This window comes from Dermacentor variabilis, chromosome 8 (assembly GCF_050947875.1).
Source record: "Dermacentor variabilis isolate Ectoservices chromosome 8, ASM5094787v1, whole genome shotgun sequence".
In the NCBI taxonomy this organism is placed as follows: domain Eukaryota; kingdom Metazoa; phylum Arthropoda; class Arachnida; order Ixodida; family Ixodidae; genus Dermacentor; species Dermacentor variabilis.
The window spans coordinates 93,004,103-93,017,528 of NC_134575.1; the positions used below are offsets into that span (position 1 = coordinate 93,004,103).

The 13,426-nt window shown below is 47.7% G+C and overlaps 1 protein-coding gene across 6 annotated transcripts in view; it reads left to right on the top strand.

Moving 5' to 3' along the window:
• LOC142591182 (sodium-coupled monocarboxylate transporter 1-like) overlaps positions 1 to 13,426 on the top strand; it is a 133,127-nt gene that overhangs the window by 82,922 nt on the left and 36,779 nt on the right. The gene's annotated exons all lie outside the window — the stretch shown is intronic.

The window sequence follows — 13,426 nt, forward strand, 5'->3', positions numbered from 1 at the left end:
ACGACATCACCCTGTGGGTGGTTAAAGGTAGTGATGGAGATATAGAAGCCACGCTACAACAAGCTGTCAACACGATTGAAAAGTACGTGACCGGCAAAGGCCTCGCCTGCTCCCCGGAAAAATCAGAACTCTTCCTACTCAGAGCCCCTACAAACCGCAAATCCGACACCGCCCCACCACCAGAAATCACTGTGCGGGCCGGAGGAGGCGCGATCCCGGTGGTGACCACCATCCGTCTACTAGGCCTCTTCATGCAAGCTCACGGGCGCAATGGCAACACAATTAATAAACTGGAAGCATGCGTTCAGCAGACGATGCGACTCATTTCAAGAATTCCCAACGGACACTCTGGCATGAAAGAAGCCAACCTCATGAGGTTGGTACAAGCCTTCGTTCTCAGCCGCATGACCTACATCACCCCGCACCTCTGCTTCAAAGCGGCTGAGAGAGAGAAAATAGAGGGAATTATCCGGACGACCTATAAACAGGCTCTTGGGCTACCTATAAGAACTGCCAACGCTAAATTGCTAGCCCTAGGTGTGCACAACACCCTCGATGAACTTGTGGAAGCGCACCTTATATCTCAATACGAAAGGCTAGCTCAGAGTGCCGCTGGGCGAAACATCCTCCAGAATCTCGGCATCAACTACAAGTCGATGCAAAGCATTAAAGTAGACATTCCGCACGATCAGAGGCGCCACCTCAAAATTAATCCACTCCCTAAAAACATGCACCCCGAATCCCACAAGGAAAGGAGGGGCGAGCGGTCCAAAGCCCTACATAAGAAATTCCACGCCTTCAAAGACGTGGTCTATGTCGACGCAGCAGAACACATAGAACGCAACTGTATGTGCCTTGCAGTGGTGGACTCTTCAGGTCAAATACGCGCTGGTGGTTCAGTCCGTACCAGAAGCTCTGAAACAGCGGAAGAGGCGGCCAAAGCTCTGGCAATAGCCTCTACACATTGTCAATACATTATTAGCGATTCCAAAGCAGCAGTACTCAATTTTGCGAGAGGTCGGGTCTCGGCTCCCCTAAAACACATAGTAGACACCAACCAACACCCACGACCAATCCAGATCATTTGGGCACCAACGCACTCCTCCCTACCCGGCAACGATGCCGCCCACACCGGCGCTCGAGGACTCGCCAACCGAGCACCCGGACGGCTCACGCTAGGATCAGAGAGGGATCGCATGGTCAGTTACCAGGAAATAACTCAGCACTACAGGCTAGCCAGGGCAGTGTACCCGCCAGCACACAAATCGATTAACAAGCTGCAAGAAGTAGCTTGTAGACGACTTCAGACAAACACTTACCCCAACCCCGTAGCGCTGCTATCGCTACTACTACCCGGACCAATACTCTAATACATGTAAGCATTGTATGAAAAAAGCGGATTTGTTCCATATTATGTGGTCGTGCCCAGCCGAAAATCACACAAATCACGAAATAAGTAATACTGAGCAGTGTGAGGCCGTGTTGCTCAGCTCCGACCCTGACCTGCAGGCCAAGGTCATCAAGAAAGCTGAAGAAGCCGCCTGGGCCCAGGGGCTCGTGGCTTCCTAACAACAAGGTCATCCATCAATACCTTGTTTTCAAATAAAGTCTTTACTGACTCACTCATTAGGATGTGCTCCAAATTTTTGCTGCAGTAAACACTTGCCTCATCTAGTTGCGAATATTTGCTCCGGTATATTTTTATTCTTAGGCAAGCAGCCCGAGCCTTAAATAACAATGCACTTGCCTTCGTTTTATCGTTTTTCCTTCTAATTTCTTTGTTCATATTCTAATAAATCTGTACTATTTTTTGGTTCAGTTTCTTGAATGCATGCAAGGAATTGGAATCAAAAATGACCATGGAGATTGACTGTCCCTGTTTCTCTCGCTTTCTTTGTGACGACTCCTCGTTGTCCATTTACTTTTTCAAATACCTTTGAGTGAACTTTTCTGACCTCTTTCTCGATCCTGCGTCCACGCTTTTATGGTAAAGATAGTTGTGCACTTTAACAGCCTTTTTTCTTTATGGATGCTCCTGAGTATTTATTCGAAAATAATTTCGCTCTACGCTTCTGCGACGGCAAACGAGGCCCGTTTTCTCCCATGGGCTCCGAAAGCCAAACGGCCTACCGACCTTTCGTTAACTTCCAGGCCCGAAAAGATATCCGATTTTAAGCACACAATAGCGTTTGCGAACGTTAGCGCTTGCACCATTACTCCTTTCCAGGTTCCATGCAACACCTCTTCTTTGTGGCCGCAAAGTGCTTCAGTATTGTAATGATGTATGTCGGCACGCCACGTCGGCAGCCGTCGCGTCATCCATACACTCTTCACAGGGAACATGGCTCCTGTCTGGTGACAGGAAGGTCAAATCTTCACTCTTCTTCACTTTGGCAGGTGTCGATTCTTGTCTAAATTCTTTCCAATGACACGACATTTCATCAGGCTCATGCATCAGGTTTTCAAATTTCTATGATGTGCGCTCCTTATTATCGTCATGTCACGTTGTATTGACGGGGAAAAACCCAGTAGCAAAGGCTGCGCATCACAAAAGTAACTCTTCATTGGGCAAACTTGTGCTCTAAACGCAAGTGACATTCAAACAGCGGCGAGCACAGTCGGCGAAGGTCGAAATGTGATCTGCCAGTCAAGGACATCGGCTTTTATACATGACTCGTTGGAGGTTCCAGCGAAATCACTGCTCCCCGCATGCTTTCGAAAAAATACTACACAAGTCGTGGCGCGCAGGCAATCTTATTACACAAGGTTGGGAGTGAACATACACAACAGATAGATTCAATGATAACCATCGAGTATGTTCCACTCATGCAGATGCGTCTCGCCCTGAGCGGCTTCAGGCGGACAAATGCAGTCCCCGAGATAAGCATAAATAAACACACATGTCAATTCCCCGCCCCCTTTTAAAAAATCATCATCCCGTTGCTACAAATAAGAGAGCAGAAAACTTCTAAAGTACACGTAATAAAGAGAAAGAACAAAGGAACAACGGCACAGTCCCAAAGTTTATCAGCGGGCGTAGAAGTGCTTAAGGCGCATCACATGAGGGAGTGCGCGGCGCCGCTATGATTGCGAAATGCCGTCTAGCATGACCTCATCGAGTAGCCAAATATGTCGGATCATCCTTTAGGGTCCAAAGTAGTGTCGCAAAAGTTTGACACTAAGTCCTCGTCGACGTACCAGGCTCAAAACGGAAACACAGCCGTTGGGCTGGTATTCCACGTAGCGTCGTCGAAGATTCTGATTCCGACTGTCAGTCATCTGCCCGTTCTTTATGCGCCGGGGGCATGCTGTGAGGCTCTTTCGGCGCCCTGGAGATAGGCCGCGACATTGAGGCTGTCTTCCATAGTGACGTGCGGTAGCCTGGCATCGAGCATCATCGCCGGATGATTCCTTCTATAAACCAGCTTGACTGACGCCATGTGCATTGTTTCTTGCAGCGCCGTGTTGTAAGCTAAGTTTACGTGTGGAAGGACGGAATCCCACATCTTCGGTTTGACGCCGACGTACCACACTGCCAACATGTCGGCGATGGTCTTGTTCAGTCTCTTCCTAAGGGTATAATTATGCAGGTGTTATGCAGTTGTCCTCCCGTGGATTGTCTGGCTGTGTTGAAAGATCGCTTGCGTGAGCTGCGCTATAGAAACTTCCTCGGTCAGCGATAAACACGTCTGGTGCACCATGTCGCAGCAAAATGTTATCGACGAAGGATATCACTCTTCCACCGCAACATCTTTGTGGAGGGCTTTCGTTTCGGCATAGCGGGTAAGGTAGTCATTGGCCACGACGATCCAGTTGCTTCAGGATGTTAACCTTGGAAAGGGCCCCAACATGTTTACACCGATCTGCTGAAATAGACAGTAAGAAGGCTCGACAGGCTGTAGCGATCCCACTGGCCTTGGTGGTATCTTGCGTCGCTGGCGGTTGCGGTACGTCTTGACGTAATGGGTGATTCGGTGTTCAAGCGTGGCCAGTAATACTCCTGAATCCTCGAAATGGTATGCGAAAACCAGAGATGGCCCTACCATGTGGTCACCATGAAGGGCGTGGAGAACTACTGGCCCCAGTCCTGAAGGCACAGCCAGAAGGTAGTTGGCGCGGACTGCCGAGAAGTCTTTCTTACCAGGACTTCATTTTGCAATGAAAACGTACACAATGCATGCTTAAGCCTTTCTAAGGCGCGAGAAATCTACTCATCGTTTCTGCAATAGATTTTCCGAAATGAACTGTACCACATGGAAGCACGACAGGAAAAATATTATTGTGCAAGAATATTTTCTGAAAAATGAGTGGGGCAACACCTGTCCCACAAATTACTTGAGACCATGAGCGAAGGCGGGACACACATTGACCCTCTGCACACCTTGGGCTTTATTCTTTCAGGCTGTGAGGTGATTATGGCTTCTTAAGAAAGGTTTCAAAGCGCATCATGCAAAGACCGACTTTGCAGGCTCTACACACAAGCTTCGGGCATTTTCCTGCGAAGTCGTTGGGCACCATGGGCATCTTGTGCGCATATTGGTAGCGCGCGGCTAGTGCCTTTGCCATTGAACCAAACGTCTTTTGGCAAAACTATAATAAGTGAGCAGTTCTTGCTTCCCATTTTGCGATATACTAGACAGCGCCGACCCTTGTGAAAGCTCCTCCCATTGATGAGCTGCCTGCCCAGCATGACCAGAAAGAACAGGTTTTTCATGTTGTTTCAGTAGTAGTGCCGAACGTCTTCAACGCCTATTTTCAGTATACTTGCGGGTGCTTGAAACCACGTTCTCACTCTGACGCAAAAGCTGTGTACATTTGATCTAAATGCATCACTGGGGTGCAAGAAGTAACTTCTGCACCTACCGAACAACTCATTGGTGGCGAAAGAGCAACCAAACTCACGTGCATAAGGAGTGAGGACAGTCAAACATAGCAACAAGGATAATAATAACTACTTGTGCCACCTCCCAATTCAAATGAAAACTTAAATTATAGTTGCTCTTTCTTGTACGATATATCGCGTCCTGTTTCTGTGGTGCTTCGTATGTCCCTCTGTGCATTCGAGGTAGCTATCGCTGGTGGTTTCAGGTGGGACATATATGTCCCAGTAACCAACAAAGCGTTTTAAATACCCTTAGGACAAATTTGCTGTCCCCTTCCGAGATCTCGACAAGGCATTTTAGTTTCGGGTCTGCTCTTTGCTCTTGGGCAAAGTCATTGGCACTGATTGTCCCTTAGCAAGAGTCGTCGTCCTCGTTGTTTTGCAGTGGCAGATCAAAAGCACCGCGGGAGAGCCAGTCGGTATCAGAGTGTTTTCGTGCAGGCTTGTATATAACGGTGTCGTCGAATCCTTCAGTCGCAGCTGCGTGATGTTTGCTTACTACTTTGAATGACCTGCCATATATGTAAGGACGAGATCTCTTGGTAGCCCAAACTATGGCAAGGCATTTATTTTCCGTCGATGAATAATTTGATTCCGCTTTCGACACCGACCGGCTAGCGTTAGATATGAGCTTTTCATGTCCGTGTTTCGTCTGGACTAGGACAACGCCAAGGCCTACGCTGCTTGCATCGGGTTGGATTTCGGTATCGCCGTCTTCGTCGAAGTGAGCTAGTACTGGCAGTGACCGGCAGGCATCGTTTTAATTCCCAAAATGCCTCGAGTTACCCTGCTTCCCACCTAAATTCTACGCCAGCTTTCCGCAGAAGAATCACAGGGGCGACGATGCGAGGGAAGCTCTTGAATAAGCGCGTATAATAGAAACCAGCGCACTGCCTAGTCGACGGGTTGCAGAAAGTTTGGATTGGAGCTGTCTTCTGTGGATCAGGAAGGACTCCTTAGGCGAAGAAGCATTTCTCCGGCTTCAGGGCACTTCATGGCCTCTAATAGTGTCGCAAGGCGATTAGTGTGATCGCCAAAGTTTGACCCAACGACGAAAACGTCATCAAGGTAGACCAAAGAGGTCGGGCATTTCAAGCTACCCTGGAAAATCTCGGGTGCCGAGCGAAGGCGAAATGACATGCATTGGGGTTAATAGAGGCTGTCTGGCGTTACAAAGGCGGTGTTGTTTCTATCCCGCTCACCAACTTGGATTTGCCACCAGCCAGTGCGGAGGTCCGCGGACCAAAAATACTTTGTATTGTAGAGCCGATCCAATGCGTCATCTACCCGTGGGAGCGTGTATACGTCCTTCTTCGTTGTTTTGTTCAGGTGACAGTAATCGACGCATAAACGCAGAGTTCCATCCTTTCTCTTCACCAAGGCAACAAGAGAAGCTCACATGAATCTAAACTGCTGGATGATGTCATCGCACTGCATTCCTTCGGCTTGTTGCCTCGTAGCTTCAAGTTCTCGCGTCGCACCTGGGTAAGGGCTCGGGCGTGGTAGTTGAGCGCATACTTGTTTCTTACACGATGCTCAGCAACTGGTCTTTCTCGAATCGTTGACAATGACGCGAAGCAGTCCTTGCATTGCTGGAGGAGACCTTTGAGCTGTTATTGCTTATACCTGGAAAGACTCGCATTGATATCGAAGACGGGTTCAGTGATGGGGCCTGTCGTTGTAGGTTCAGCTGAATCCAAGAGGGCGAACGTATCGCTGTCTGCTGTAACTTCTTCTATAGAGGCAGTCTTTGTGTCCTTGTTCAGGCGCCTAAATTCTTCACTGACGTTCGTAAGCATTATTTTCACTTTTGTTTCATTCAATCAAGTTATTCCTCTTGAGACGCAAATTTCACGATCAAGCAATAGGTGTTGATTACCCTCGTCGCCGCCTACAATATCTATGCGCGAGCATCGGTGCCAACACAAATAATGATACTAGAGCCAGGTTGGACACTGACTTAATCTTCGAGGGCACTAAAGACATGGTGATGCAGAGAGTTCTCCAGCAGTATGGCTTGGTTCTCGGATAGCGCTATCGTCTTTTACCTGAGGTCAATGATCGCGCCGTGTTGGTGTAGGAAGTCCATGTCGAGAATGAAGTCTCGCGAGCGCTGTAGGAGAATACAGAAGGCCGCAGGGTAAGTCCGGTCACGAACGGGAATTTTCGCTGTGCGAATTCCGGTCGGTGTTAGTAGGTGTCTTCCAGCTGTCCGCATTTGGGGGCTTTCCCATTCAATCTAAACTTCGTGTAACTGGGTGGTGAAGGGTAAACCTATGACGAAGAAGTCGGCTCTTGTGTCCAATAAAACTGTGACTGCGCGGCTATCGAGAAGCACGTCAATTCGGTGGTTCTTGCGTTGACTTGCTTTCCAGTTAGCCGTGGTGGCGGCTGATGGCTGTGTCGCATTATCTTACTGTTGTTACGTTCCAAGAGCCAGTTCTTCTTTAGGTAGCATTGCTTTGTCTTCGATGGTTTGTTTGGATAACAGCATGTTGTTGCTACTTCGTCGAGTAAAGTCTTGAAGCGTCGTCGTCGTCTGAGGATCTTCGGCAACCTCACCGCCATCGGTTGTTGCTTTTAGTTTTGCAGATAAGGGGTAACTGATTGGCCGCAGGTTTGGCCAGTTCATGGTCATCACTGCGGTGAAAAATAGTGGCCGGGCATCGTTGAACGGGGGGGTGATGATCGTGGCGACACACATTTGTTGCCAGGTAGTCGTCACTATTCCGTGGCCGTTCCCATTGCCACAGGCATGGCGTGTTCATTGTCCTTGTGGTCCCACCTGACGGTATGTGCATCCGCGGAAGACAAGACCAGCTTGTCCGCAGTGGTAGCACAGCGGGCGATGGTCGAGGAAATGCCCCATGTCCGTTGTCCTCCGGGCATTGTGCGGGCCAACGGGTGTGTGTGGTAGCTGTGACGTAGTGGAGAAACGTTATGGTGCGCAACGGCGGCATAGATCATTGTTTCTGGCTGAGACTGTGGTTCAGGAACTCTTGGTGACTGCTAAACTTATTTGCGGACGATGTCGGCGATTGATCCCACTTGAGGTTGGAGCGACGGTAGCATCCGCCGTAGTTTCTGGCGCAATTCGTTGTTTCCGGCAGGTCGTTCCATCACAGAGCGTTGACTTCTGGGCTGTGTGGCTCCAAGCGGTGGTTGAATTTTCAGTGCCTTCTGAACTGACGACGCCTATTTCAGAAGTGCGGCTTCGGTCACCGGCGAGTTGCGCATCAGACCGGCGATGGGCTTTTCCTTTGCACCACGCACAAGAAAACGAACCTTGTTCGGCCGTGTCGTGCTCAGCGTGGCGGAATAGGCGAGTAGTTTCCTTTGTGAAAATACCGATGTTCTCATTTGTTAGCTGCACACGGGCTTCCAGGAGCACTTGAGCTCGCTCTTTGTGCACGACAGATGTAAAGGTTTGTCTGCAGGAATCTTACACGAAACAAGACCCTTGTTGTTAGAATGCATTCTCTGTTTTAAACTACGAAGACGTCTTTCATGTAGAAGTATACATGACTCAACTTCTTAGCGTTGCAGTTGTTTAATGTCGAGATCATTTAGAAAGCCGTAGGCCAGATTTCTGGGCAGTGAATATGCGAGGTAACTGCGTAACAAAAGCATTTTCTAATCATCTCCAATTACCCATGTCTTCGTCCTGTTGACCCTGTAATAAGCCTGGCATTTTCCTAATTTCATTGCACCATCTTGTTATTTGCTATCTTCCGCTTAACTTCCATTGGGACTTATCCTATAACCCTATTAGAACACTGCTTATCTGCCCTGCGCATTACGTGGCCTGTTCAACTACATTCCTTGTTATGTCATCTGGAATCTAGGCTACCCCAAATTGTTCTCGAATCCATATCACTGTGTTCTTGTCGTCTAACATTAGACATGTTTCGTTCCATCACTCGTTGCGGAGTCGTCAACTTATTTCAAGCTTCTTTGTTAACGTCCAAGGTTTTGCCCAGAATCTTAGTAATAGAAGTGGAACGAAGTATAGGTAGAGCATCATATTTCGGTGCGATGTGTGGTACGCAAGGCGTAAATTTTTCCCGCCGAAGAGCGTCGTCGGATATCGAAGTCGAACTGACAGCTCATACGCTGTCAATACAAATATTGCTGTAGTCGGACAGTGTATGTTCGCAATCATACCGGTAATTAATGGTTACATTATTGGCCTTCTTATGGTTCACCTTACCTATACTAGGAAATCCTTTAACGAAAAATAGTTGCAGACTGGGAATATGCAAGCCGAAGCCCTGAGAACCTTGTCTCGTTCGCCCAATACGTGATCAATCGCCACAGTGGCCATTGCCAGAGATTATGCTATTACTCTCAACATTGTTGCAGGTACCCTGAGAGGACCCATTCGACATCTGATTTGGCTTGCCAGCGACCATCTTCCGTGCCTGCCAGCAAAGCAGCCAGATTCAACGTTTGCGATAACTGTTGTAAGACATCAGTCCTACTCACGAACACAATTCACACCTGCTGCATGTATATCAGCACCATTGTGGTGTCTACATCGGACACAAGTACAACTGACAATCGCGGGCGCCAGGAAAGAAAAGCTGAAGCGCCGTTGCAAGCAGTGCACTGAATCTGGCCACATGCCTAAACATCTGGTTCGGCAATGCTCAAGAACTTTGCTGCTGCAGTCTTGAAGAAATCAGAAGAAATCAAGTTGAAACATCATGTGTAACCACATCGACAGCTCAGAGAGCTTACTGCATTTCCTGCTGCATTTGTTTCAGTATACAGACGCCATCACAGGAATGGGCAGTTTTCAGTGAATGCAAGGATGTCCTTAATTGTTTACAGCACGCAATGCACCACAGATTTATGGACGCTGCCTCAGAAACTCGACAGATATATCATTGGAGTCATGGCAAGAGACATGACAAAATATTTGAATGGCCTTCGGGTCACTGCAACATCAGAGGCAACGACTGCTCCGATGAAGTCACCCGATCTGCACATGAACACGGTCAATGTGTTTTGATTCCGCTTTCACGAGCCGACACTGCGGCTGGGCTGCGGCTGATGTCCCGTGAATGTAATTGGCCCCATGGGACTCGAACATTGTCATCATGTACCGTTTATGTTCGTTGTCTCCGTATGTGCTGATACATCCACCACCTCGGTTACCACGACGAGAAAGGACCATGCCGTAATATTTGTGGCTAGGTGTCGCATTTAGAAATCTTTATACAAACTCATGAACAAACTCATGCCAAGGGAATGGAAGCGCAGTCGAAGACGGCAAGAAATCGGGTGGGGTGATGAAATTAGGAAATTTGCAGGCGCAAGTTGCAATCAGCTAGCACAAAACAGGCGTATTTGGACATCGTTGGGAGAGGCCTTCGTCCTGGAGGTGGCATAAACATAATATGATGATGATGATGATGTCATTGTTATTTTAATTTGCCAACGGCCCCACGCGTAACACATGCTGCTTTCATGAGACACACGCAAATGATATCTATGTTTTCACGTATCGAGAGGCAAGTGATGAGCAGAGTGCTGGATCGTTTTGGTAACTGCCCTCAATCGGAACTAAAAGAGTTAGACCACTGCTCCCTAAGAAACTCCGCGCTCTTAAGGTTTTTGCTATCTCAGGGCATTCGTAATAGACTTGGGATAAAGCTTTAGCTCAGAGGCTCCTGTCTAAATACGTGGAAAAGGCAAAAACGTTTTTTAGGCAATCACTGCATGATATTTGATGAGGTTTGTTGCATTTAAAAGCCAAAATTAATAGCTATTGAGAATTGAAAGCGCAATTTTTATTTAGGTTGTCAATTTCTTTATAAAGATTGTCAGAATTAGCATGATTTCAGAAACCGAGACGATAAAGTTAACAACTTTTTAACTAAGTAATGAACCATGATATCATAATTCCCTAAATTTCATCTAATAGTACATTTAGAGAGGGAAAATGATGTGTCATTCATAGCTCTTATGAACTTCAATAATATGCGAGGAGAATTTCTGAAAAAACCTGTATGCTTTGTAACAAATTACGGTCAGACAGGAATAATTGTGTCAGACTTGTCTGCTCTGAATGTTCAAACGGATGCAGTTTACAAAAATGAGATAATGGTTCTCGGTGCAGGGTTAGGGATTTGTAAACACCTTGCCTCTTTTATATATATACGAAGTTCTGGCAAAAAAGTTGGAGGCTGTAAATAAAAATTGCTTCAAAACTCAATACAATCTATCGATTTCTGTCAAATGCAGTAGCTTTCATTAAATTTGGCCAAAGAGGCACCGCATTTCGGCCTTTTACATGTATTTCAATACCCATTATCAGGCTCAAGTTAAAGGTTCCTCTTAGGAACACCGCCCGCTACCGCTCTATAGTGCACGAGGTTTATTCGTGCTCATCTCATTCGTACTCTCACTCCCCTTCCGCGATATCTTTCTTATTCCGCAACCCCCCCCCCCCCTCCCCTCTTGCAGTGTAGCCAACGAGAACTACCTATGGTTATCCTGCCTGCTTTTCCATGCATCGACTACGTCTATGGGCACTTGATGTCTACGGGACGATATTTTGCACCAGAGCTGTTAGCAAGCTGTTTAGGTGAATCTAGTCTTTGCATTTCGAGCGTATAAATTAAGCGCTAGAGCTTACAAGTGGTAGTCACAGCTTGGTATTTATACAAGCACCCCAAGCTTAATTCGATTAAGTTTTTTTCTAGACTAACACTGCAGGACAACTAAAGTGACGTTAGTATTACGATAAAATTTTACTTTCCCACAAACAAAAAAATACATTACGAAGCTCTTTCAGCCACGGACATAAACTGCCGGTTATGTTAAAATTTTATCAAGCGAGGTATGAAAAGACAATGTGGCTGCGGTCCTTAACTTGCTTTGCGATATTGCGGCTGCAGAGCATTACATCAATGTTCAATGCCAGGATTAGGCAGCACTCTTACTCCCACTGAGAAATTGTAAAATCTAAGCATGTAGCAAATTAAATTATGAGGTCTTATCGCGCAAAACCACGATCTTATCATGAGCCAAGCTGTAGTGGAGGACTTCGGACTAATATTGACCACGTGGTGTTCTTTAACGTGCACTTAAATCTGGTACACGGGCTTCTTTTTTGCATTTCACCCTCAGTGAAATGCGGCCGCCGCGGCCGGGATCTGATCATGCGACGTCGTGCTTAGCAGCGCAATGCCGTAGCCACTAAGCGACCACGACTGATGGGAAGAAACGACTGAACTGAGAAATGAGGCTAGCATGTGAAATCATAGGTTCTTAGCGCGGACTTGATTGCTTCAAAACTGAATTTTGTACAAAAACTTTCGATAGAAACAGGGTGGTGGTGGTAAAAACGTTTATTTCCTCTGAAAAGAGGGAGTTACATGGAGGGTGCTCTGGAGTCAGGCTTAGTGCCCTTCCCCTCACAAACACTAGGTGGAGTCCCTAGTACGGGACCCCAGTGGCTTCCGCTGCCGCCATAGCTCGTTCGACCATCGCCTTTTGGGCTTTCAGGTCGCAACAGGCGAGTAGGGTCGCCTCCCAGTCCTCCCGGGTGGGGTTTGGGTGTGGAGTAAAAGCAGGGTTGGAGGGGCACGCCCACACCATGTGGTAGAGGTCCGAGGACCTCTCCCCACAGTGCGGGCACTCCCCGGAAAAGGCAGGGTCAAAGTGCGTTAGCGAGGCCGGGCACATCATGGTGTTCGTGACAAGGCGGAGGAACAGGCGTTCCTCCGCTCTCGTTAATCCTTTACACGGGTGGGGGTACAGTTTATGTCTATCTTTGTATAATTGTGTTATTTCCTTGTAAGTGTAGGTCGGCGTGGCTTCCGCTACTTCTTCAGAGGAGGCGGGGGACGAGGTTGCCCGGTTAGAGAGCGCGCGGGCGGCTGCATCTGCTGCCTCGTTTCCTCCTAGCCCCGAGTGGGCCGGAGCCCAGACTATGAAGCGGTGGGATGGACCTCCTACGTACGAGCTATTTTGCAGAGAAACAGGGAGATGGAAGCTTGAAGTGAGCAGCAGCAGTGGCACAGGGAATGTCGCCGGAGCCAACATTTCGACAAGGAGACGCCTTCTCAATGTAGAAGCAGCTTTCCTTAGCAACCGTTAATCGACAAGGCGCACTCTCCCCAACTCACTTTCCCTAACGCATTGCCAACTCTCCACCAGTTTGAATGACAGGGCAACAACTACGTGTACATGGGCACTATTAAGGGAAACTGCCCTCATGTCCACTGCTTTCCTTTGCAGTGGTTGTAGCAGTCCTTGTTTCACCAATTTTCATCATCGAGAACAATGATGCGCAACTGCCTATGACTTTGCATCTTTTTACAAGTTTTTATGACCTAGGGCCGTATAACGTAAAACTACTCCAATGTGTTTTTATTCCAATCTCCTGACGTCAAATTTGCGTAACCGCCGACGCAAGCATCGGGCGGTCACCCGCCGGGTTCTCTGAACCGACCAATCAAACGCACTCCTCGTTCATAGGAGGTCACTTTTGTTTGCTTGAAAAACAAATAACATTGCCTACACTGAGCGGAT